General features: G+C 39.2%; 1 protein-coding gene across 2 annotated transcripts in view; it reads left to right on the forward strand.

Moving 5' to 3' along the window:
* Positions 1-431: 431 nt before the first annotated feature.
* The window catches only part of LOC134333119 (extracellular sulfatase Sulf-2-like), a 97,121-nt gene continuing 71,248 nt past the window's right edge, over positions 432-26,304 (forward strand). For both annotated transcript variants that reach the window (XM_063014961.1, XM_063014962.1), the window contains exon 1: positions 432-473. The gene's annotated coding sequence lies outside the window, so the exon portion shown is untranslated. The remainder of the gene's footprint in view (positions 474-26,304) is intronic.

A 26,304-nucleotide genomic window follows, 5' to 3' on the forward strand; every position in this document is an offset into this window, starting at 1 on the left:
GGAGTTTTTAAATACTGTGTCCACTCACTGTCCACTCTATTAGACACTCCTACCTAGTTGGTCCATCTTTTAGATGTCAGAGACGATCGCTCATCTATTGCTGCTGTTTGAGTTGGTCATCTTCTAGACCATCACAGGACGCTGCCCACGGGGCGCTGTTGGCTGGATATTTTTGGTTGGTTGACTATTCTCAGTCCAGCAGTGACAGTGAGGTGTTTAAAAACTCCAGCACTTCCTTCTGCTTTAACAAAAAGGCCCCTCCCTTCTAGGACCTGGCTACCAATCCTGAATGGCCATATCATTCAGTGTACACATTCATTCACAATACATAATCCATATGCAGAACTTAAATCAATAATTCAGCTAGCTTTATTCATTATTCTATTCTTTTCTATCTTCAGTTACCCTCTACACATCAAAGTCCCGGACCAGCACCGACCTCCGCCGACACCCGGATCATCTCCCGACATCAGGTACCTATTTATTTTTTTACACTAATTATATTGGATATATTAGTCTAGTGTCCTGGTAATCAATACAGACATCCTTGGTGATGTGTAAGGAGTACTTCATCACATGTACCTAATAAAGTGCTCAGTATTGGAAACATATTGGATGGCAGGTTCTAAATGGATTTGTGGTGTTTTGTATTGTTTAATAAAAAAAATACATTTTTGCTTCTCCCTGGGTGAGTAAGCATGCTGCCCTCTTCAGTAGTCCATCAAGGCAACAAAGAGAAAGCATGGTTATTACAGTACTAATGGGCATATGCAGGGTTGTCATGGCAATGCCAGTGCTTACACAGGAAGTAGAGTTACCCCTGACCACCATTATTCTGTATTTGCGTGTGAGTGGGTAAATATGTGTGTAAGACAGGGCATAAGAGAGAGAAAAATGAATTAAACCCAAACCACACTGAATACACTTAAAACAATAAGTTGTAGTAACTGGTGTGTTAGGTTAAGCCGTTTGGTAGCCATAGTAACAAGTTGGTATCTAATTTAGCCTGGATTCTGCACTGGCCACCAATCCATCGCAGGGCAACACAGACCTGTTTGCTTCACAATTATCCAATTCAACAGTAGAAAGTTTTTGCTAGATGGAAGAGAAAGTACATGCCAAACTCTTCACAGACACTGACCAGAGATAAGAATCAGGCAAGGTTTTTGAAACTTAACTGCAATGAAGCAGGCCAAATGAAAAATCCAGAGCCCAAAGTGGAAAGAGAGGGCAGGGCATCAGAATGAGATCTGTTTGCCATAAAATGTGCCAGCTGCTCAATCCACCAGTGTGTGAGAACCCGAGTACTCGAAAAAAGAGAGGGAAGTCTGTGAAAGCTGGCCGCAACAATTAAAAAAAGACAGCCCACAGATGCTTGATTGGATTGAGATCTGGGGAATTTGGAGGCCAAGTCGACACCTCAAACTCGTTGTTGTGCTCCTCAAACCATTCCTGAACCATTCCACCAACCATGGCCACAGCCATTAGGGAATACCATTTCCATGAAAGGGTGTACATGGTCTGCAACAATGCTTAGGTAGGTGGTACATCTCAGAGTAACATCCACATGGGTAGCAGGACCCAAGGTTGCCTTCTTTCCATAGTGCATCCTGGTGCCATGTGCCACACGCACCCGACCATCCACGTGACGTAAAAGGAAACGTGATTCATCAGACCAGGCCACCTTCTTCCATTTCTCCGTGATCCAGTTCTGATGCTCACGTGCCCATTGTTGGCGCTTTCGGTGGTGGACAGTGGTCAGCATGGGCACCTGACTAGTCTGCGGGAATGCAGCCACATACGCAACAAACTGTGATGCACTGTGTATTCTGACACCTTTCTATCAGAACCAGCATTAACTTCTTCAGCAGTTTGAGCTACAGTAGCTCGTCTGTTGGATCAGACCACACGGGCCAGCCTTTGCTCCCCACGTGCATCAATGAGCCTTGGCCGCCCATGACCCTGTCGCCGGTTTACCACTGTTCCTTCCTTGGACCACTTTTGATAGATACTGACCACTGCAGTCTGGGAACACCCCACAGGAGCTGCAGTTTGGAGATGCTCTGACGCAGTCGTCTAGCCATCACAATTTGATCCTTGTCAAACTCGCTCAAATCCTCACACTTGTCCATTTTTCCTGCTTCTAACACATCAACTTTGAGGATAAAATGTTCACTTGCTGTCTAATATATCTCACCCACTAACAGGTGCCGTGATGAAAAGAGTTATATATACCTTTGCCTCTGTTTTCTTTTACTTCTTAATCGTGGAATGCTTGATCTTGGAATACTGTATTTCGTTCAGTAAAGCGGCAAAATAGCTTTTTATTACCTATGGAGTGTGCCGTAAAGCTTAACGTGACTTACTGTACTAAAGCAAGCAAGGAATTTCATTAGTGGAGAGCAGTAATAATTGAGAGGTTTAGTGTTTCTATGTCGTTATTTTAATACATTAAGTCACATTAAGCTTTTTTTAAAATAAGCATTTTAGACTCTCTTGGAAAAGCTGATTCTTACAATTTCTCAGCACCCCGAGCTATAACACAAGTTTAAAAGTGAAACAGGGAAAATTCAGCTAAACACAGATACATGTGGAGCTTTCAGAGTGGATTTGATGGTCATTCCACACAAATGTAGATTCGTCTCATATTCGCACTTTGATGATGTCTACATTTTTTTGGCAATTCGAATCTTAAAACTGTCATTTTCTGCTACAAACAGATGGCTTGTCATTCCTTTTTAGACACGATAACACCAGTAACTTGCCATTTTCATTTGCTTTCAAAGTGAGCAAACAAGTGAGGAACAATAAAGCTAGTGTGAAAGTATCTTTGCATCTTACATTGATGACGAAAGTAGTGTTTTTGCCCAAGCTGAGAATGTACTGGGAGTAAAACGTGAACCCCAGCACCGACACGTCACGCTTCCTAACAAGACCGGACACAATTTTTGCTCCAGCAAAGCTAGCCTGGGAAGTTTGGGTCATGCTGTCAAAATCTGAACAAGACCAGTGTACGACTCACAGTAACACCATGACACTTTTTCTCTCTTGCTTTCTGTTCTCAACTCCTTCCTCTTTTTACGATTGGTCAAGAAAAAAGTAAATGACGGTAAGGCAGACTACCTTGTCATGGTACTATTTGAATTTAAAAGCCTTTTTGTGACTGAAGTGAAAGGAGCTCGGGTGGATATACATATTCCCACTGCATATGAAAAGAGATTTGCCTGGATACATCCACCCAGAGAACACCCACGATTGCTACATGTACACTTTAGGACATCTGACATCACAACAAGTCCATTAATATACGTAGATTCCCGTCTTATTGCTGGTATAAAAGTTTCCATTGTTTTAAAAAGGCTTTCCAGTACATTCAGTCACCAGGGTATTAGTGAGGTCATGCGCTAATGTTAGGCAAACCTGCTTGCAGTCAGAGCCCTAGATCATTATTTTCCCTTCATCAAATTGTACAGCTTGCACTTGTGTATCCTACTGTAGACTTTTTGAGAAATGCCCAAACCCACTTGATCCATCACGGGACCAGCGATTCAAGTATGAGGCTTGTGCTCGTCTTCCATGTTGTTTAGAATTTATTCTACAGTACAGTATTAAAGCTAGTAATAAATTATTTGATACATTTACAGAATATCATTCATCTGAATGTCATTAACAGTGTGAGGAGACCTGTAATACCTGTTTGCTAATAACTACTAAATATAAAACTCAGAACAATATGATTTCTTATTATGATCAAGTTTTATGTCATTCATTTAGGAATAAAATGACCCTGTGAGGAATTGACACCCTGTCCAGGGTTTTCCTGCATTGCGCCCTGTGGTTTCCGGTGAAACTGACACTTGGTATTGCACATGATGATCTTAAGATAATGTACAGCTGCTTAGAGAGTGAAATTTATGAGGTTCCTGACAAACAGTTGTTGTGCCTATGTTGTATCCATTAGCAGTTTGGAATTTATTAGTGTGTGTTGCAGTTAAGGACAAACAATGACAGACAGACAGACAGACAGACAGACAGACAGACAGAATGATAGATAGATAGATAGATAGATAGATAGATAGATAGATAGATAGATAGATAGATAGATAGATAGATAGATAGATAGATAGATAGATAGATAGATAGATAGATAGATAGATAGATTTATTTTCTGAGTTAATGAGACCCATTCTGCTATGTTAGGCTAAAATAGCAGTGGTGTCATCAAACACTATATTGCTAAAACTATGGGTCTGTCTGAAAACCTAGTGAGCTCTCTACATAACCAACATTTTACGTCATCCTACACTCGCTCCTAAGAAAAAGGCTGTCCGAATTCTTAGATGCCTTTAAATGCTGCCTACTGAGGTGCCGAGTATATCTGGTCTGTTTTCCCTCACCCTGTATCTTGCGTTCTCATTGGCTGTAGTTCGACATAGCACTCATCTCCAGTCGCCCGACTGGTCCAGATATTTAACATGCGAGTCTGCTAGCCGCTCGGATCGAGTCGTTGAACAGTTCACACATAGCGACCGAGAGCCGAGTTTCGATCCCTGAGCGAACGCAGAGTTGCTTAGTAAGTAAAAACTGCGGTGACGTAATCGCCCTAATAAAGTAGTGTGTCTAAATAATCTGCCTTATAAGTTTGATGTCTCATTAGAATCCTCTCTACTCAGGCAGCTCACTAGGTTTGTAGACAGTCCCAATGTGGACATTCCTCGTAAATACTGAGTTTGGATTTTCTGTGGGATCCAAGCTTTCTTGTTTAACAGCAGTGCCTAGTCGAACAAATGCTCTTTTAATTGAATGGCACAAAGTCCCACAGATATCTGGGCAAAATCTTATTGAAAGCCATTCCAAAAAAGAGTGGAGACCCCAAAGTGGGTGTCTCCATAATATTGTCCATGGTTTTGGACTTGGACATCCAACGAGCTCTTGGTCAGGCATCCACATACTGGCCATATAATGTATTTTAAAGCATTCTGTTCTATTCCTTTGCTACATATCTCAATCTCTCTTGTATCCTCAACGTTCCCCACAATAAGTCTTACATTTCACATGCTCTGGGAATTCATTAGGTCAGCCTAGGACATCTACATTCAGCAGGTGTCCTCTTTTTATCCTTGTAGAAGTGATCTAGCATTGCTTTACTCTGCTCTTTCTTCTTTTCTAGTGGTTGAGGTGTTCAGAATTTGAGATAAAGGGAAAAGCTGTGAAGAAAAAGAATATGAAAGTGAAAGACGCTGCCTTCCAGAATAAGCAGAGGCAAATGTTAGCCAAGGTGTTTTGTGTTCTATGGGCAGCAGAACCTTATCAGTGTTATATACAGTGGGGTCAAAAAGTATTTAGTCAGCCACTGATTGTGCAGGTTCTCCTACTTAGAAAGATGAGAGAGGTCTGTAATTTTCATCATAGGTACACTTCAACTATGAGAGACAAAATGAGAAAAAAAAATCCAGGAAATCACATTGTAGGATTTTTAAAGAATTTATTTGTAAATTATGGTGGAAAATAAGTATTTGGTCGATAACAAACAAGCAAGATTTCTGGCTCTCACAGACCTGTAACTTATTCTTTAAGAAGCTCTTCTGTCCTCCACTCGTTACCTGTATTAATGGCACCTGTTTGACCTCGTTATCTGTATAAAAGACACCTGTCCACAGCCTCAAACAGTCAGACTCCAAACTAAACCATGGCCAAGACCAAAGAGCTGTCGAAGAAAATTGTAGACCTGCACCAGGCTGTGAAGAGTAAATCTACAATAGGCAAGCAGGTTGGTGTGAATAAATCAACTGTGGGAACAATTGTAAGAAAATGGAAGACATACGTACAAGACCATTGATAATCTCCCTTGGGGTCAAGATCTCATCCCGTGGGGTCAAAATGATCATGAGAACGGTGAGCAAAAATCCCAGAACTACACGGAGGGACCTGATGAATGACCTGCAGAGAGCTGGGACCAAAGTAACAAAGGCTACCATCAGTATACACACTACGCCGAGAGGGACTCAAATCCTGCAGTGCCAGGCGTGTCCCCCTGCTTAAGCCAGTACATGTCCAGGCCCGTCTGATGTTTGCCAGAGAGCATATGGATGATCCAGAAGAGGATTGGGAGAATATCATGTGGTCAGATGAAACCAAAATGGAACTTTTTGGTAAAAACTCAACTCGTCGTGTTTGGAGGAAGAAGAAAAACCCAAGAACACCATACCTACTGTGAAGCATGGGGGTGGAAACATCATGCTTTGGGGCTGTTTTTCTGCAAAGGGGACAGGACGACTGATCCATGTTAAGGGAAGAATGAACGGAGCCATGTATCGTGAGATTTTACGCCAAAACCTCCTTCCATCAGTGAGAGCATTGAAGATGGAACGTGGCTGGGTCTTCCAGCATGACAATGATCCCAAACACACCGCTCGGGCAACGAAGGAGTGGCTCCGTAAAAAGCATTTCAAGGTCCTGGAGTGGCCTAGCCAGTCTCCAGACCTCAACCGCATAGAAAATTTGTGGAGTCCGTGTTGCCCAGCGACAGCCCCAAAACATCACTGCTCTAGAGGAGATCTGCATGGAGGAATGGGCCAAAATACCAGCTACAGTGTGTGCAAACCTGGTGAAGACTTACAGGAAACGTTTGACCTCTGTCATTGCCAACAAAGGTTATGTTACAAAGTATTGAGTTGAACTTTTGTTATTGACCAAATACTTATTTTCCACCATAATTTACAAATAAATTCTTTAAAAATCCTACAATGTGATTTCCTGGATTTTTTTTTCTCATTTTGTCTCTCATAGTGGAAGTGTACCTATGATGAAAATTACAGACCTCTCTCATCTTTCTAAGTAGGAGAACCTGCACAATCAGTGGCTGACTAAATACTTTTAGGCCCCACTGTACACCAATCAGCCATAATATTAAAACCACCTTCTTGTTTCTACACTCATAGCATTTTGTAGTTCTACAATTACTGACTGTAGTCCATCTACTTCTCTACATTTGTTAGCCCCTTTTCATGCTGTTCTTCAATGGAGGACCACTACAGAAAAGGTATTATTTGGGTGGTGGATCATTCTGACACTGACATGGTAGTGGTGTGTTAGAGTGTGTTGTGCTGGTATAAGTAGATAAGACATCAGCGCTGATGGAGTTTTTAAACACCTCACTGTCACTGCTGGACTGAGAATAGTCCACCAACCAAAAATATCCAGCCAACAGAGCCCCGTAGGCAGCATTCTGTGACCACTGATGTAGGTCTAGAAGATGACCAACTCAAACAGCAGCAATAGATGAGCGACCGTCTCTCACTTTACATCTATTTGTACATCTACAAATGGACAGTGAGTGTAAAAACAAGGAGATGGTCATAATGTTATAGCTGATCAGTGTATGTGTTTCAGTGTTAAATAAATAAATCAAGCAAACTAATAAATACTATTAAAACTCAGTATTGTAGTAATAACATGGCAGAAGACAGAGAGACAGAGCTTGATTCACTGAACAATCTGCTATAAAAATTTGCTTCATTATAAAGCTGGTGGTTATATGAGAGAATTAAACTAATTAAACTCATTTTTTTAAATCCTGACCTGCCTAACACTGAAGTTTAGAATTAGAGTCGGCTTCCTTTCACTTGCCTCAGAAGTAAATCTAGGTAACCTGGTTTTAATCTTGCAGATATTTTACCACAGTTTTAATGGGCTGTGTACTTGTCTATTGTCTCCCAGGTACAAACAATAGGCATTTAGCACTTAGTGTTTCAGGTTTTATTTTGTCCCATTCTTCCTGCAAACACGACTTAAGATGTGCAACAGTATGCGGTCGTTGTTGTCACATTTTCCGTTTCAAAATTCTCCTTTGGGGACAGGTCAGGATTGCAAGCAGGCCAGTCCAGTACCCGTACCCTGTTCTTCCACAGCCATGCCTTTGTAATGTGTGCAGCATGTGGTTTTGCATTGTCTTGTTGAAAAATGCGTGGACGTCCCTGGAAAAGATGACGTCTTGAAGGCAGCATATGTTGCACTTAGATCTCAATGTACTTTTCTGCATTAATGCTGCCATCACAGAAGTGTAAATGACCTTTGCCAAGGGCACTGATACAGCCCCATACCGTGACAGACCCTGGCTTTTCGACTTGTTGCTGATAACAGTCTGGATGGTCCTTTTCGTCTTTGGTCCGGAGCACACAGCATCCATTTTTTCCAAAATGTACCTGAAATGCTGATTCATCTGACCACAATACACGTTTCCACTGTGTGATGGTCCATCCTAGATGCCTCCAAGCCCAGAGAAGTCGACGCCACTTCTGGACATGGTTAACATAAGGCTTCTTCTTTGTACAATAAAGTTTTAAGTGGCATTTGTGCATGTAACTCTGTATTGTAGTGCTGGATAAAGGTTTGCCAAAGTAATCCCTCACCCTTGAATTATTTAATGATATTATGCACTGTAGAGGGAGAAATATGCAAATCCCTTCCAATCTTTCTTTGCGGTACATTGTTTTTAAACATTTTAATCATTTTCTCACACATTTGTTGACAAACTGGAGACCCTCTGATCATCTTTGCTCATCAAAGACTCAGCCTTTCCTGGATGTTGCTTTTGTACCAAACCATGATTACAATCACCTGTTGACGTCAACTGTTTGGAATCACATCATTATTTAGTTTTTTCACCTCATTACTAGCTTGTGTACCATCCCATAATCTTTGTGTGTGTCTTTGTTTATTTTCTTTTCAACACTTTCTTTCTCTATTTAAATTAAGCCTTGATTAGCTTTACTCTGAACGTCATAACTGACAGCAGACAATCCAATTTTAGGTGACGCGAGAAGAAGCGAGAGAGAGAGAGAGAATGGTTGGAGGAGGTTTATAATTAGCATGTATAATTGGCAGATCAAGGACTCCGGCACTAATGAAGTAGGATTAATTACTGGTATCATCAAGGACTTTCTATTAATGATTTTGCCTAATACACACTGTTGACATGCTGTAAAGCTGGCTGTCTCGCTCCTTCCTTCATAATTCTCTTTGCAAAGGAAATCTAAATTTAACATGTGAGCAGAAAGTACGTTTTTGACAGTCAAGAATTAACAAAAATTGACAAATTGATTTGTCCATTGATTCGTCAAATTGATTCAGCTGTTGGTGCAGAAAAGATTTAGGCTTAAGAATTGACATGTTTTACCACTGTGTTATCATATTAGGGGTCACGTGGATGCCAATTCAATGTGGGGTCTCTGCCAACCCCCCTTGGATACAGCCAATCGTGTCTGATTTAGACGCACTGCTGGGGATTTGAACCCTGGATCCCAGAGGTAGTGGGTTACCACTGTGCCACCCAAGTACACTGCCATTCATTCATTCATTCATTCATTCTCACTTACCTACACTAAGTATGTTTTTAGTGTATGGGAGGAAATCAGTCTACCCAAAGGAAACTCGAATAAGTATAATAAGAACATGTTAAACTCCTTACAGACACTGTCCATTTTATCAGCTCCACTTGTAAGTTCCACATATAAAAGCACTTTATAGTTCTACAATTACTGACTGTAGTCCATCTGTTTCTCTGCATACTTTTTTTTAACCTGCTTTCACCCTGTTCTTTAATGGTCAGGACCACCACATAGCAGGTATTATTTAGGTGGTGGATAATTCTCAGCACTGCAGTGACAATGACATGGTGGTGGTGTGTTAGTGTGTGTTGTGCTGGTATAAGTGGATCAGACACAGCAGCGCTGCTGGAGTTTTTAATACTGTGTCAATGTACTGTCCACTCTATTAGACACTCCTACCTAGTTGGTCCACCTTGTAGATGTAAAGTCAGAGACGATCGCTCATCTATTGCTGGTCACAGGATGCTGCCCATGGGGCGCTGTTGGCTGGATGTTTTTGGTTGCTGGACTATTCTCAGTCCAGCAGTGACAGTGAGGTGTTTAAAAACTCCAGCAGCGCTGCTGTGTCTGATCCACTCATACCAGCACATCACACACTAACACACCACCACCATGTCAGTGTCACTGCAGTGCTGAGAATGATCCACCACCTAAATAATACCTGCTCTGTGGTGGTCCTGGGAGAGTCCTGACCATTGAAAAAGAAGGGTGGCTAACAAAGCATGCAGAGAAACAGATGGACTACACTCAGTAATTGTAGAACTACAAAGTGCTTCTATATGGTAAATGGAGCTGATAAAATGGACAGTGAGTGTAGAAACAAGGAGGTGGGTTTAATGTTATGGTTGATCAGTGTATATAGTATAGCTGAATACAGTCAATGATGCTTTATTAGTTTCATTGTGTACTAATACCATATAACATTAACATTAATGCAGCATGTTACATTATTGCCAAAGGTTTGAAAGTAATAAATAAATTAGCAAAGTGTGCACTGTCAAAAAATGTAAATAACTGGTTAAAAAATAGGCAAATATGGGAAAAAGTATCAATAGTGTCATAAGGAACAGCAGCAGCGATAATGGCAGTAATTATAAAATGCTAATGTTAACAAATAACAATAGTAATAACAGCTATAGTACCTTAGCTACATAAACCTAATGATACTATAATAATAACAATGACAACAATAAAATAGTCATAATGTAAATATTAATATTTGTTGTTGACAATAGTAGAGCAGCTGCAATAATGACAATAATAATTACACATTTTTAATAACAGCAGAAAGACCAGTTTCATTAATAATTGTGTTATATTTTATTCATTTATATATTACAACATTTGTTCATTTCAATGTTTATTTTGGTTACATTAATAATAGTAAATGCTTGCAAAGTGGGAGTGTTATCCAGCAAATAGTGCTTTTCAAAAAATGCTTTTCAAGTCACACTTGTTTTATATTTTTAATATAGCTGAATACAGGCATTGATGCTTTATCAGTTTGACTGTGTAAATATAACATTAATATTAATGCCACATTTTACATGAGAATAATAAATACATTCGTAAAGTGTGCACTGTCAAAAGCAATCTATAGTAGGAAAAATGTAAATAACTAGAATCAAAGTAGGCAAATATTGGGAAGAATATATTTGTAGCAGTAATTTTAAAATATTAATGTTAACAAATAATATTAATAACAATTTTACAGCTACAGTACAATATATATACATATATATACCCTGATCAGCCATAACAGCCATAAAACCACCTCATTGTTTTTACACTCACTGTCCATTTTATCAGGTATTAGGTGGTGAATGATTCTCAGCACTGCAGTAACACTGACATGGTGGTGGTGTGTTAGTGTGTGTTGTGCTGGTATGAGTGGATCAGTCACAGCAGCATGTTACGGTTCATATTACTAATAGTAATAGTTGGCAAAGTGGGTGTGATCACAGCAAGAATTAGAGTGCATCAATGAATGAAAATGAATTTTTAGCACACAATTTGTACTAAACTAGTCACAATCTCCTTTCCTTTATTGGATACTGTGCCAAAAATATACAACCCTAAATCAAAAAAAGTTGGGACAGCATGGAAAATGCAAATAATAAAAAACAGAGTTCCTTACATTTACTTTTATTTGATTGCAGAGATATTTAATGTTTTGTCTACTTAACGTCATTTCATTTATTAATAAACATCCATTCCTGTATTTCAGGCCTGCAACACATCCCAAAAAAAAGTTGGGACAGTAAAGCATTTACCACTTTGTAATGTTGGCACTGAGGATACCAAGCGATTTACTGTTTCAGGTTATATTTTGACCCATTCTTCCTGCAAACATGTCTTAAGGTGCAACAGTACAGGGTTGTCGTTGTCAGGACTGCAGGCAGGCCAGTCCAGTACCCATACCCGTACCCTGTTCTTCCACAGCCATGCCTTTGTAATGTGTGCAGCATGTGGTTTTGCATTGTCTCGTTGAGAAATGCATGGACGTCCCTGAAAAAGATGACGTCTTGAAGGCAGCATATGTTGCTCTAAGATCTCAATGTACTTCTCTGCATTAATGCTGCCATCACGGAAGTGTAAATGACCTTTGCCAAGTGCACTGACACAGCCCCATACCATGACAGACCCTGGCTTTTGGACTTGTTTCTGATGACAGTCTGGATGGTCCTTTTCGCCTTTGGTCCGGAGCACACGGTGCCCTTTTTTTTTTTTTTTTTTTTTTTTTGTTCTTTGCATTTTCCATACTGTCCCAACTTTTTCTTATTGGTCCTTACATACATCAATCCTACTTTTGCTTGTTACATTGCATTGACACACTATAACTTTAACAAGCATCAGGTTACAATTTGGGAGCAAATACAAACATGTTGACAATAATGAGTAAATTTAAGCAGAAATACTAACAGCAGCCAAAATATTAATAACAGTAAATATTAGTTATAGCATTTAACAACACTAGAATAACAATTCCTTTTTATTCCTTTTATCTCTATCTTAACTTAAATGAGCTTAAGTATTTATGTAAAAACTGTAACATTCTGAATGTTAATGGCATCCATTTGAATATTTACATAAGCAGTCTGTGTCATATCCAGTATGTAAGTGTGTTAGTCATGTCACACTTCATGTAATGTGTTAAATCACAGTTGGGCAGTGAGATTTTACAGGGCTGCATTCACAAACTATTGATTTACATTTAGTCATTTCACAGTCTCTGTTATCCACATTGAGAATCATTATTTTATAATTATTGACCCCATTTCTTGTCAAATGTAACACAAAGCATGCTTAAAAAAGGTTTTTGATTATGTTAAACCTTTATTTAATTGACAAAAGTACAATGAAATGGCTTTTAACCAACTTTGTTTTCCCCTCTAACATTAAAACCACCTCCTTGTTTCTACACTCACTGTCCATTTTATCAGCTCCACTTACCATATAGAAGCACTTTGTAGTTCTACAATTACTGACTATAATCCATCTGTTTCTCTGCATGCTTTGTTAGCCCCCTTTCATGCTGTTCTTCAATGGTCAGGACTCCCAGGACCACCACAGAGCAGGTATTATTTAGGTGGTGGGTCATTCTCAGCACTGCAGTGACACTGACATGGTGGTGGTGTGTTAGTGTGTGTTGTGCTGGTATGAGTAGATAAGACACAGCAGCGCTGCTGGACACCTCACTGTCACTGCTGGACTGAGAATAGTCCACCAACCAAAAATATCCAGCCAACAGCGCCCCATGGGCAGCGTTCTGTGACCACAGATGAAGGTCTAGAAGATGACCAACTCATACAGCAGCAGTAGATGAGCGATCATCTCTGACTTTATGTCTACAAGGTGGACCAACTAGGTAGGAGTGTCTAATAGAGTGGACAGTGAGTGGACACTGTATTTTAAAACTCCAGCAGCACTGCTGTATCTAATCCACTCATACCAGCACAACACACACTAACACACCACCACCATGTCAGTATCACTGCAGTGCTGAGAATGATCCACCCAAGTAATACCTACTCTGTAGTGGTCCTATGGGGGTCCTGACTATTGAAGCATGAAAGGGGGCTAACAAAGCATGCAGAGAAACAGATGGACTACAGTCAGTAATTGTAGAACTATGGTCAGTAGATCTGATCAAATGGACAGTGAGTGTAGAAACAAGAAGGTGGTTTTAATGTTATGGCTGATCAGTGTATATACAGTGGAACCTCAATTTAATAGATTTCGGCTCACGTCTCTCTGTTTACATGAGTGATAGGCTTTATTTTGTCAGGAAGCTCACTTTGTTCTTGCCTTTTTTTTTGCACCAGCGGTGCTTTAGACCCAAAAAACATCTCCTCCACCACACAAGGTAAATAAAATTTCTCCCCAGTAGTACAGTACACCAATTGTAATATTTATTTACAGGTTTTCATTAGATATTCACATATTTATTTACATTTGAGTTGAGTCAAGTCACATTATTATGACCACAAGCTAATATCTAGAGTAACCATGTGTGCAGCACAGACAGCAGCTAGATGGGCTGGGAGCGACTCTCAGGTCCTGGTAGGTTGTCACAGGTATCTGGAGCCATGCTTACTGCAGTGCATCTCACAGCTGCAGGAGGGTACGTGGGGGAGGATCCATAGAGCTAACACAACCATCAAAGTGGTCCAACAGATTCTCAATTGTGTTCAGGTCTAGGGTTAGGGTTAGGGTTAGGGTTAGGGTTGGGGGACAGAGTAGTACTTGGCGGTCTTGGTCATGCCCTTCCAACCAATGTTGGTCATTTTTAGCCGTGTGACATGTCGCATTGTGTTGCTGGAGAATCCCATCCGTGTGCAGACAGCCTATCGCACACCTTATATTTCCACCATGCCAGCTCATCACAAAACGTGACTTCCTTCATGAGCTGCCACTGTCGAAAGTGAGAAGTGGCCATGTGACTCGATTCAAAATGTATACAGACATCAAAAGATAAATAACTGCTAGTGTAATTCAAGTCCATAGATAGCGTCTATTAAAGTGTGTATATATTTGTGTATACTCATCTGCAAGGCCATCTATATTCTCACACCTGTGGCTTAGTTTGAAGCGCCAGGACCTGGTACCTAAACCGAGAGCCTATTTATCACACCTCCATCAATCACTGTTACCTTTGCCTTCTCTCTCTCTCTCGCTCTCTCTCTCTTTCTCTCTCTCATTTTGTATATTACATGCTCATGCATGCCTGCTGCCAGCTTCGGAGCCCGCAGTTATCCATCTCGCATTAATGACCTGCAGGACAGCGAGATGTCTGCAGAATGATTCGTTACGCGTTGGCACATTCTCTTCCACCCTCTCTTCCTCCACAACTTCATTTCTATCTTAAGCTTAACTCCAGCCTCTCCACCTCTTCCTCTGTATCGAGCAAAATTAAGTAACTCCTCGGCTCAGTGCGCCGTTCCTTTCACGCCCGACTCACACTCTTACTGTCGTTATCTAAAAATTGATTACACTCCTTTCCAGCCTTTTCTTTAGCATTTTAATGCATGATATGTCCAGAATTAGGTAAAGACTTAAGAAGGTATGCTAAAAGAATAGTAAACTTTAAACTTTCCAAGACATAAGTCGAGAAACCCTGGATTTGAGCAACACATTAATCCTAGACTAGAAAAAGTCCACTCAAGCAAATAGTACAAATATACACCGATCAGCCATAACATTAAAACCACTTCCCCAAGTGAGTGTTTCTACACTCACTTTCCATTTTATCAGCTCCACTGACTGTAGTCCATCTGTTTCTCTGCATGCTTTGTTAGCCCCCTTTCATGCTGTTCTTCAATGGTCAGGACTCTCCCAGGACCACTACAATATTATTTGGGTGGTGGATCATTCTCAGCACTGCAGTGACACTGACATGGTGGTGGTGTGTTAGTGTGTGTTGTGCTGGTATGAGTGGATAAGACACATCAATGCTGATGGAGTTTTTAAACACCTCACTGTCACTGCTGGACTGACAATAGTCCACCAACCAAAAATATCCAGCCAACAGCGCCCTGTGGGCAGCGTCCTGTGACCACAGATGAAAATCTAGAAGATGAGCAACTCAAACAGCAGCGATAGATGAGCGATCGTCTCTGACTTTACATCTACAAGGTGGACCAACTAGGTAGGAGTGTCTAATAGAGTGGACAGTGAGTGGACGCAGTATTTAAAAACTCCAGCAGTGCTGCTGTGTCTGATCCACTCATACCAGCACAACACACACTAACACACCACCACCATGTCAGTGTCACTGCAGTGCTGAGAACGATCCACCACCTAAATAATACCTGCTCTGTGGTGGTCCTGGGAGAGTCCTGACCATTGAAGAACAGCATGAAAGGGGGCTAACAAAGCATGCAGAGAAACAGATGGACTACAGACTACAAAGTGCTTCTATATGGTAAGTGGAGCTGGCTCAGTGGGTAGCACTGTCGCCTTACAGCAAGAGGGTCCTGGGTTTGATTTCCAGGTGGAGCAGTCTGGGTCCTTTCTGTGTGGAGTTGACATGCAAATGAGGTAAATTCGAGCTACAAAATTGTCCATGACTGTGTTTGACATTAAAAGAAAGGAAGGTGGCTGAATCCCTGCATTGGATTGACACCCTGTCCAGGGTATCCCTGCCTTGCCCTCAGTGTTCCCCAATGGACTCGGACCTGCTGCAACCCTGACCATGATAAAGTGGTTGATAAAAATGAAATAGACGAACCGACGAACAAGTTAGCTGGAAACTCTGAACCCTTGAGTCCCCTACTTCCTCCCTTTCTTATTTGAACGTCTGTTCATCAGGTAACTCATGAGCTCCACACACACACTGACACACACACATGGCTGTGTGGCAGTTTGTAAGGTAGAGCGATAAGGACAGCCAATTTAATTAAAAAGATAGGCCAGTCAATTTGATTGACTTTTTTTTTCTTCTTCTTTCTTTTCTTTGTATGGCCTGACTTTAACAAAGACATGCCCATTTTAGCTTCCTTTACTGCTAATCACTGGAGTGTTTTTAAAGAAACTTATGAGAGCAGGGATGTGGGGAAAGTGTAGGATTCTCCGTTCGGACAGCTGGCTTATGGTGGGCATTATGTTTCTGGTTGGCAAGTGTGTCTGGGTATATTTTATTTCTTAATGTCCTGCTTGTCTGCGTGATCGGTGAACACTGCAGCGTTGCTGTCCTGACAAGTGGAGCTCGCTGACTGCCCACATAAGACTACTATTGTATTTTGACATCTGGATCCAATTGAAGCATTTTATATAACACACTTATGGTTCCCTATGTGTAAAATCACTGATGCTCTGGCAGCAGGCTACAGAACATGACCAGACAATTCCCTTGTTTCTAGTTCTCAGTGTTTTCTAAGGGTCCCAGTATACACTTAGCTGCTTCTTTCCAAGAAATATCTGTATGCCTGTGTATTTATGTAATTATCAGGCAACCATGTGACAGCAGCACAATGCATAAATTACATAAAGACATTGACTGCAGCATGGTTGTTAGTGCAGCAGGCTGATTTAAGTATTTCACACACTGCTAAACACAAAGTCTTTAGAGTTTCTACATAATGGTGTAAAAAATAATAGTGAGCATCAGTTCTGTTCTTTTTAGAGCTAACAGAAAAGCCATTGTTACTTAAATAGCCACTTTATACACCTGTGGTAAACATCTAAGAGCATCTCAGACCCCACAAATTGTTAAACCTTTGGTTAATTGACTAAAACAGAAGATAACAGCAGGCTTCACTTATGTACGCCAATAATGTAGGAACATCTGAGGCTATAGTGGGCACAGGCTCACTAAAACTGGACAATTGAGGAATGAAAAATATGCTGCCTGGTCTGATGCATCTCAATTTCAGCTAAAATTCTGAGTAAATAGTATGTTCTTGTCTGACATGAGTGGATGCTAATGTGGTCATCTCTTCTTGTAGACCTGTGTATTTATATAATCATCAGGCAGTCATGTGACAACAACACTATGCATAGATTACATAAAGACGTTGACTGCAGCATGGTTGTTAATGCCACGGGCTGATTTAAGTATTTCACACACTGCTAAACACAAAGTCTTTAGAGTTTCTACATAATGGTGTGAAAAATAATAGAGTTAGCATCGGTTCTGTGGCAAGAAATGCTTTTTAGAGCTATTATAAAAGCCATTGTTACTTAAATAACCACTCCTTACGCCTGTGGTAAACATCTAGAAGCATCTCCGACCCCACAAATTGTTAAACCTTTGGCTAATTGACTAAAACAGAAGATAACAGCAGGTTTCACTTACGTACGCCAATAATGTAGGAACATCTAAGGCTATAGTGGGCACAGGCTCACCAAAACTGGACAATTGAGGGATGACAAAATGTTGCCTGGTCTGACACATGGGCAGATGTAGCCTATGTGTAAAGTACTGGACTAGTAAGCATAACTAGCATGTTTTTGTCTGACAGGAGTGGAGGTTGTGGTCTTCTCTTGTAGTCCATCTGCCTTGAGGTTTAATGTGTTGTTGGTTATTGGTACTAAAACCAGCCCATGTGGTACCAGCAAAAACACCATGGTAGAAAGGGAATAATTGCCAACAATTCAAGATTGTGAATAATTTAGTCTTTTACCATCTACTGTTCATAATATTGTGAAAAGATTCAGGGAATCTAAAGAGATCTCAGGCTGTGTATGGCAAAGCTGGACACTACTGTTAAACATGCATGATGCCTTTTATGAGAAACCATCATGCTACTATTTACAAATATAGCCATGTACCTGCAGTACTTCGGAAAACTGTTGTCTCTTAACACAGTCTGCCACTGCGTTGTCAATTCCAAAGAGAAAGCCGTACATTAATTCTATGCAAAAATGCTTCCAAGTTCTCTGAACCCAGGATCAGCTCAGATGATCCAAACACAATGAGTCCATGATTTTGCAAGTTCTCCAGACTGTTATCAGTGAAAGGTGCAAAAGCCAACATCTGTCATGGTATGGTGGTGCATTAGGAGGTGCTAATTCTCATCCAAGCTGCTTTACACTCAGCGCGGTGCTCAAGTGCATACCGAAGGTCCGTCTCGGTCGGTGCTAAACCATAATGCTGCTGTGATAAATATAGCCACGTGTTTGGCAGTACTTCAGAAAACTGTTGTCACTTAACACAGTCCTCCGCTGCGTTGTCAATTCCAAAGAGGACGTCATACATTAATACTATGCAGAAATGCCTTTGAGTTCTCTGAACCGGGGATCATCTCAGATGATCCAAACACAATGAGTCCATGACTGCTTGTTTTCTGGAAAAATAGGCACCAAGTTCTCCAGACTGTTATCAGTGAAAGGTGCAAAAGCCAACATCTGTCATGGTATGAGGGTGCATCAGGAAGTGATCATTTTTATCCCAGCTGCTTTACACGTCGCAGCACAGCGCTCAAGTGCATGTCGAAGGTCCGCCTCGGTCGGTGCTTACAGGAATGTAGATTTATAATCCCAAAATGAGTTGTTTGTATTTAGTCTAAGATACATTTAACCCTTGTGTGGTGTTCATAGTTTTGTTACTCAGCCAATGTTTGCGGGTCTGGTGGACCCACCGCATTATTGTGTTTTTAAATCAATACAGCCATAACTTATTAAACATACAAAATATCAGAAGTTTACTTTAAGAGGTTAACATTTACTTTTTACCTATGTTGTAGCATATTTATAAATTACAGTGCCATCTGTTTGTTGCGATAAAATATAAAAAAGGAAAAATCACTATCAAACTATGGCTGGAAAACGAGTTTACTTTGAACAAATCGAAATGGAACAACCTTAAGAAATGTAAAACATTTGTCAGTGTAAGAAACACCAGCCTGAACAGACACAGTATCTGTATCAGTCTACACATCAGTCCCATTAAAACAGTCTATTGCTCGCCTATACAACACATGAGGGACAGCTTTACTGTGTGTGTGTGTGTGTGTGTGTGTGTGTGTGTGTGTGTGTGTGTGTGTGTGTGTGTGTGTGTGTGTCTGTGTCTGTGTCTGTGTGTGTCTGTGTGTCTGTGTGTCTGTCTGTCTGTCTGTGTGTCTGTCTCTCTGTCTCTCTCTGACTGCCTGCATTCCTGTCTGTCTCTGCCTGTCCATCTGTTTCTCTCTTTCTGTCTGTCTACCTCTCTCTGTCTGGCACTCTGTCTGTCTCTCTCTCTCACACACACACAGAGACACTCAAAGCAGGGCATGTTGTAGTAGGACAGAGTAAAGGGACACACTTTAATACCTGCGGGTCCAGTAGACCTGAACACCACATGTGTAATATACACTGATCAGCCATAACATTAAAACCACCTCCTTGTTTCTACACTCACTGTCCATTTTATCAGCCCCACTTACCATATAGAAGCACTTTATAGTTCTACAATTACTGACTGTAGTCCATCTGTTTCTCTACATACTTTTTTAGCCTGCTTTCACCCTGTTCTTCAATGGTCAGGACCACCACAGAGCAGGTATTATTTAGGTGGTGGATCATTCTCAGCACTGCAGTGACACTGACTTGGTGGTGTTGTGTTAGTGTGTGTTGTGCTGGTATGAGTGGATCAGACACAGCAGCAGTTTTTTGCTGGAGTTTTTAAATACCGTGTCCACTCACTGTCCACTCTATTAGACCCTCCTACCTAGTTGGTCCACCTTGTAGATATAAAGTCAGAGATGATCGCTAATGTATTGCTGCTGTTTGAGTTGGTCATTTTCTAGACCTTCATCATTGGTCACAGGACGCTGCCTATGGGGTGCTGTTGGCTGGATATTTTTTTTGCTGGTGGACTATTCTATATAATAATAATTATATTTTTCTTTTGGTAAACACCACACAAGGGTTAAAATTGTATTTAACATAAAAAAAGCATGAGTAACATGCACGTAAAATGTGTCTCGATTGGTTACTACTGTTGGATTACATACTGATAGTGGAGAACTTGTGTAACTACCAAAAATGTCTTCTGACAAACCATTTAATTGATTTAATTAGTATTCAGTGTTGTAGCCATACAAAATGTTGCACGTAAAACACTTTACTTCTATCTGAAAACAGAAATTGATTTTCAGAATCCGAAATACAGTGGTAACTTGAAACTCCACGTCAGTTGGTTCTGGGAGTGGCATCAAGTTTAAAAGGTGTTGAGTTTTAAGGTATTTTTTCCCATAAGGATGTATGGGAAACCTGTTGATGCGTTCCATGGTCCTGTGGAACTGCATATATTTTGGGCTAATATAAAATAAGGGGGTTGTTTCTGACACTTATACACTGAAAATAACACAAGTATAGTATAAAAACACAGAAATACAATTGAAAAACAGTTAAAAATATATATAAATGTACAATACAACCTGCACTTTACTTTTAATTCTTTATTGTTTCCTTGTGCTTCTTAATCATGGAGATGCTTGATCTTGGAATACAGTGAGAAGTGACAAAAACGCAGTACACAAAGCTTAACATGACTTATTGTACTAAAGCAACGAGCGAGGAATTTCATTAGTGGAGAGAACTTATGAGCAGTAATAATTAAAAGAGGTTTAGTGTTTCTATGTTGTTCTTTTAATACATTGTCACATCAAGCTTTTTTAACGATGTGTTTTAGACTCAGAAAAGCTGATGCTTAAAATTTCTCAGAACCCCGAGCTATAACACAAGTTTAAAAGTGAAACAGTGAGGAAAATCCAGCTAAACACAGATACATGTGGAAGCTTTGAGTGAATTTGACGGTTATTCCACACAAATGCAGATTCGTCTCATATTCGCGCTTTGATGATGTTTTACTGCACCGCTCAAGCCAAAAGCTGAACAAAGCGGCTGTTCATTGTTCATTTTTTTTTAAACAGCTGAACACGTTGAGTTTAAGGGTACAAATTTCTCCATTACGGGTGTTGAGTTTTAAAGATTTCGAGTTTAGGGGACGTCAAGTTGCAAGTTACCACTGTAACAAGAAGAAATGATTCCTCACAGACATTGACAGCAACCTATTCATTATGCGCTTCAGCTCTTTGGGAGGACGAGCGATCTAATTTGTCGCTCCCGCTGAATGCTTGCTTAGGCAAGCGTCGGTGCACCATTCACGTGCCAGCCAGCTCATTTGGGTAACAATACGAAGCGGGCGTGCAGCTCAGATCAAATGCTGTTTACTCATGTAAATGTGACCGCTATTGCATTTATTTGTGGAAACGGAATGGAAGACGGGAAGACAGGGGAGATGCCCATTCACAGTCAGGAGGACGCAGATGGAATGCTCTGTTAACACTTTATGAGAGCATCTGGGAGGGAAGGATGGGGGGGGGGGGGGGGGGGGTGGGGGGCGATAAATTGAAAACAGCAGACCTCAAGGTTATAACACATCAGTTATGTGAGATTAGATGGCTGAGAAGTGAAGAGGGGATTCTCAAGCCGAGAGAGAAAGAGGAGACGGCTGAGAGAGAGAGAGAGGGAAGGAGGAGGGAGAGAGTGGCGAGTGAGCGAGCAGGACGTCGAATAGGGAGAGAGAGAGTAAGGAAAGAAGGGAGGGCAAGAGGAGGGATATAGGGAGCGCACAGCGACCTGCAGAGACAGACCGAGCCGAGACAGAGGAGCGCAGCTGCTGGATCGTGTTATCAGGGATTAGGTGGGGATGCAGCTGTAGTCGGCGTACAGACTAGATCTGGATCTATCCGTCTACGTACGGGATGTTGAGCTGTGGCAGGAAAAAAAAACCTGGACATCAATCAAAAGCATGAGGTAGGATACAGGCTGGTGGGAATAAAACATGAGTAGAAGATGAAAGTGATAGTGGAAGCAGTCTGACGAGAGAGAGAGAGTGCTGAAACTGAGAAAGAACTGAAAGATGAGAAAGACAACCAAGTTGCTCAGTGTTAACTTGTTTATTTTTAATGCTGCGGATCCTTGTTCTCTTATTAGCTTGAATCAGCCCTTATTTATACACTGTGTGAAGCTTTAAATGAAGTTCCAACAATTAACTCAATTTCTTCAGACAAAAAATAGTACTGAACAGCAACAGTTGTCTGATTTAGGAGCTGCAGGTCAACATTTTTTCTCTTTTTTAGATCTTGATCTGCCTTTAATAGTGGATTTTGTGTGTGTTTAAGGCCTATTCCCATTTCTTTGGAAACTATATTGACCATTTTTACCAATGCTGACCTGCCACAATTTGTTTTCTTCAAGTGTGTTTTAAATGGCCACATAAAGCACTATTTATTATTTATTTTAACATTTATTTAATTTAACAAAATATAATTTGCCTATTTTAATACCTTAAAGTAAAAACAAAGTGCTGAATCAAATGTAAAATTAAACTAGCTGTTAAGCACATTGAGTGATCATTTATTTACATATAAATGTTATTAACAGCTTGAAATACTTCCAAAAAGCTGTTTTTTGTGGAGTAGCCGGCATGGAGACCCAGGTTCGAGCCTCATCTCTGGTCCCTGAATCTTGCTTGTGTGGTATTGCCCCTCCACCTTCCAAAAACATGCAGAAGGTGGATTAAACTTCTAGGCGATTGCTGTAAATTTTCTCTAGGTTTAAGTGTGTGTGTGTGTGTGTGTGTGTGTGTGTGTGTGTGTGTGTGTGTGTATGTGTATGTGTGTGTGTGTGTAAAACTTGGCAATGTGTATTTTTGTCAGTGTAGTGTGATTGTGCCTACCTGTTCACTTTATTTATGCAAATAAATAAATAAATACAATTAGTCAAAAAATAATAATTATTATTACCATTATTATTTTACTATTGTTATTACTATTATTATTACTATTATCATTATTATTATTACTATTATTACTATTATTATTATGATTACTATTATTACTATTACTATTATCATTATTACTATTATCATTATTATTATTACTATTATTATTATTATTGTTGTTGTTGTTGTTACTATTATTGTTATTATTATTACTATTATTATCATTATTACTATTATTGTTATTATTATTATTAATAGTAGTATTATTATTATTATTACCACTATTATTATTACTATTATTATTACCACAATTATTACTATTATTATTATTACCACAATTATTATTATTATTACTATTATTATTACCACAATTATTACTATTATTATTACTATTATTATTATTATTATTATTATTATTACTATTATCACCACTATTATTATTATTATTATTATTATTATTATTATTACTATTATTATTATCACAATTATTACTATTATTACTTTTATTATTATTACTATTATTATTATTATCACAATTATTACTATTTTTATTATTATTATTATTATTACTATTATTACTAGTATTATTGTTATTACTACTATTATTATGGTTGTTATTACTATTATTACTATTACTATTTTTATTACTATTTTTATAATTATTATTATTACTAATATTATTACTATTATTAATATTATTACTATTATTATTATTATTATTGTTATTACTATTATTATTATTACTATTTTTATTATTTATTATTGTTATTACTATTATTATTATTACTATTATTATTATTATTATTACTATTATTATTACTATTACTATTATTAATATTACTATTATTATTAGTAGTAGTATTATTATTACTATTATTATTATTATTATTATTATTATTATTATTATTATTATTATTATTATTACTATTATTATAAATTTGCCTATTGTGTATACAAACATTATGTATGGAACTAAACCTTTGAATGCTCTTTAATTAGAGCTTGGGACAAAGCCCTAAACGGCTTTCAAATGTAATGCCTTCCTAACTAAAACATAACTAATATTCTCATCATTTGAAAGAATTTTAGATTGTTGTGGCTACATAGTGCCACCCGACAAATGCTTTTTATTTTACTAAATAGGCACAAATTCCCATATATACAGTCCAAACAATGAAAAACAAATCTGGGATGAGTCTGTTATAGCCACAAGGAGGAATCAAATTCCATATGAATGCTTAGGTTCTTGAATAGAATATCAAACAAGCTTATGTTGAGGTGGCCACATACTTTTGGTTATGTATGCCAACATATGCCATACCTCTGAAATTTTTAAATACTCAGTTATTAATTGAATCTGTTACAAAAAAACTAATTTCAAATAGTTCAAACTTCAAATGCTTTATTAAAATAATTAAACCATCAATAATTAAGCTTACATTTGTGATCTGTTCTGCATGACTACATTTAGTAAAAATAACGTTTGAGATTTCTGTATGAGACTGAGCCGGTTCTAAGGACACACAGATTTCCCCCAGTAGGCTACATAAAAAAGAATCTATAATTGTACTATAACAGTATTTTATTTTCTCTTATCTAGAGATGGAAATGAGTGACCATCAAGTCTAATGTAATCTCATCTAATTGGTGTAATCAGTAAGAAAACATGCAGCTATTGAATGTCTGATGAGTGGCAGTGCGCTCCCTATTACATTCATCATGTGGCTCAAGTCTCCACTCCTCTTAGACATCGATACAGCAATTACACGCTCCCACGAAAGATCAGTCTATTCCAAACAGAGCACAACAGTTTCTGTATAGTGCAAAATAACGTTCTTCGAAAAGTTTCAGCACTTTTTTAACTCTATTTATTAAGAATTTCAAAAACTAATTACTTTTCTACACAGTCACCTTCTCATTCATTTTCCCAGCATGGTACCAACTTTTTAAAGCCATCAGCACCACTGTTTTTGGTTGAGCGTGTAGCCACTGATGCACCGCTGCTTTTACATCATCACATGTAAATTTTCTTCCCCTTAAAGCTTCACTGAGTGGTCCAAAAAGATGGAAATCAGATGGTGCTAAATCTGAACTATAAGCTCTCTCTCTGTCTCTCAGATACGACCAATTATTACTCCTCACTGCTTCCAACCAAAATATAAAAGTGCTGAAACTTTTTGAAGATCGCTCGTATGTTCTTAACTTTTTAAAAGTGATTTTTACATTCCGTTCATTACAACCAAATCGAAAATAACACCTTTGTTCATTTTGTCCCATGTGTTACTGCACACCTGGGCATTGTACGGCCCTTTGGCAGTACCCAACCACCCGCATGAGGTCAATGGCAATTAAAAATCAGACGTAAATAAATGTACATCATAAATGCACTACAACAGGATTGTTTTATTTTAAAGAAACCGCTATTTTTTTTCAATATGTAAGTTTCATTTTACGTGTGTGTGAGTGTATCCAGTTTTACCGTAATGTGTTGGCGAACAGAACTGAGTGCAACTGATGGAGACGGTAGAGTTTTTAACAACAAATGGACTTATAAGTACTGTATTTATTTACTGAAGTCAGATGTAAAGCTGTTTAAGGATCAAAAACACGCTAGCACACCAGAGCTGGGATTTCGAATACATCATATCGAATCTCAGTGCTGCCATACAGCTGGGCTGGGCGGCTACATAAACAACGACTGGTGGCTGTTCATAGGGTGGGACAAGGGTTCCTCATAACTGGTGCAATTATGACCTCTGCTGGCTGATTGATGGCGCCTGTGCAGAGTTGGGGAATAATGCGTTGATCAGGGTGTAGATAAAGAAAGAGGCAAGATCTTACAGGGTTTGATTCCCAGGTCCTTTCTGTTTGGAGTTAGTATGTTCTCCCTGTGTCTTTATTTATTTATTTATGTTACTGACATGCATTGTAATGAATGAAGGCTCAGGTTTGTTGCACATAATATAAATCCATGGTGGTTTTATAGTGCATTATATATCAGCACACATCTAAGTGTGCTCTAATACTAATCAAACATTATGAGGTGGCACCGTGGGTAGCACTGTCCCTTCACAGCAAGAAGGTCCTGGGTTTGATTCTTAAGTGGGTTTTCTCTGTATGGGGGCTCCGGTTTCAGGTTAATTGGAGATACAGTACAAAAGTCCTCCAGTGTGTATGAATGTGTGTAAGTTTGTGTATGTATGT

Source organism: Trichomycterus rosablanca, chromosome 19 (genome assembly GCF_030014385.1).
Source record: "Trichomycterus rosablanca isolate fTriRos1 chromosome 19, fTriRos1.hap1, whole genome shotgun sequence".
NCBI lineage: Eukaryota > Metazoa > Chordata > Actinopteri > Siluriformes > Trichomycteridae > Trichomycterus > Trichomycterus rosablanca.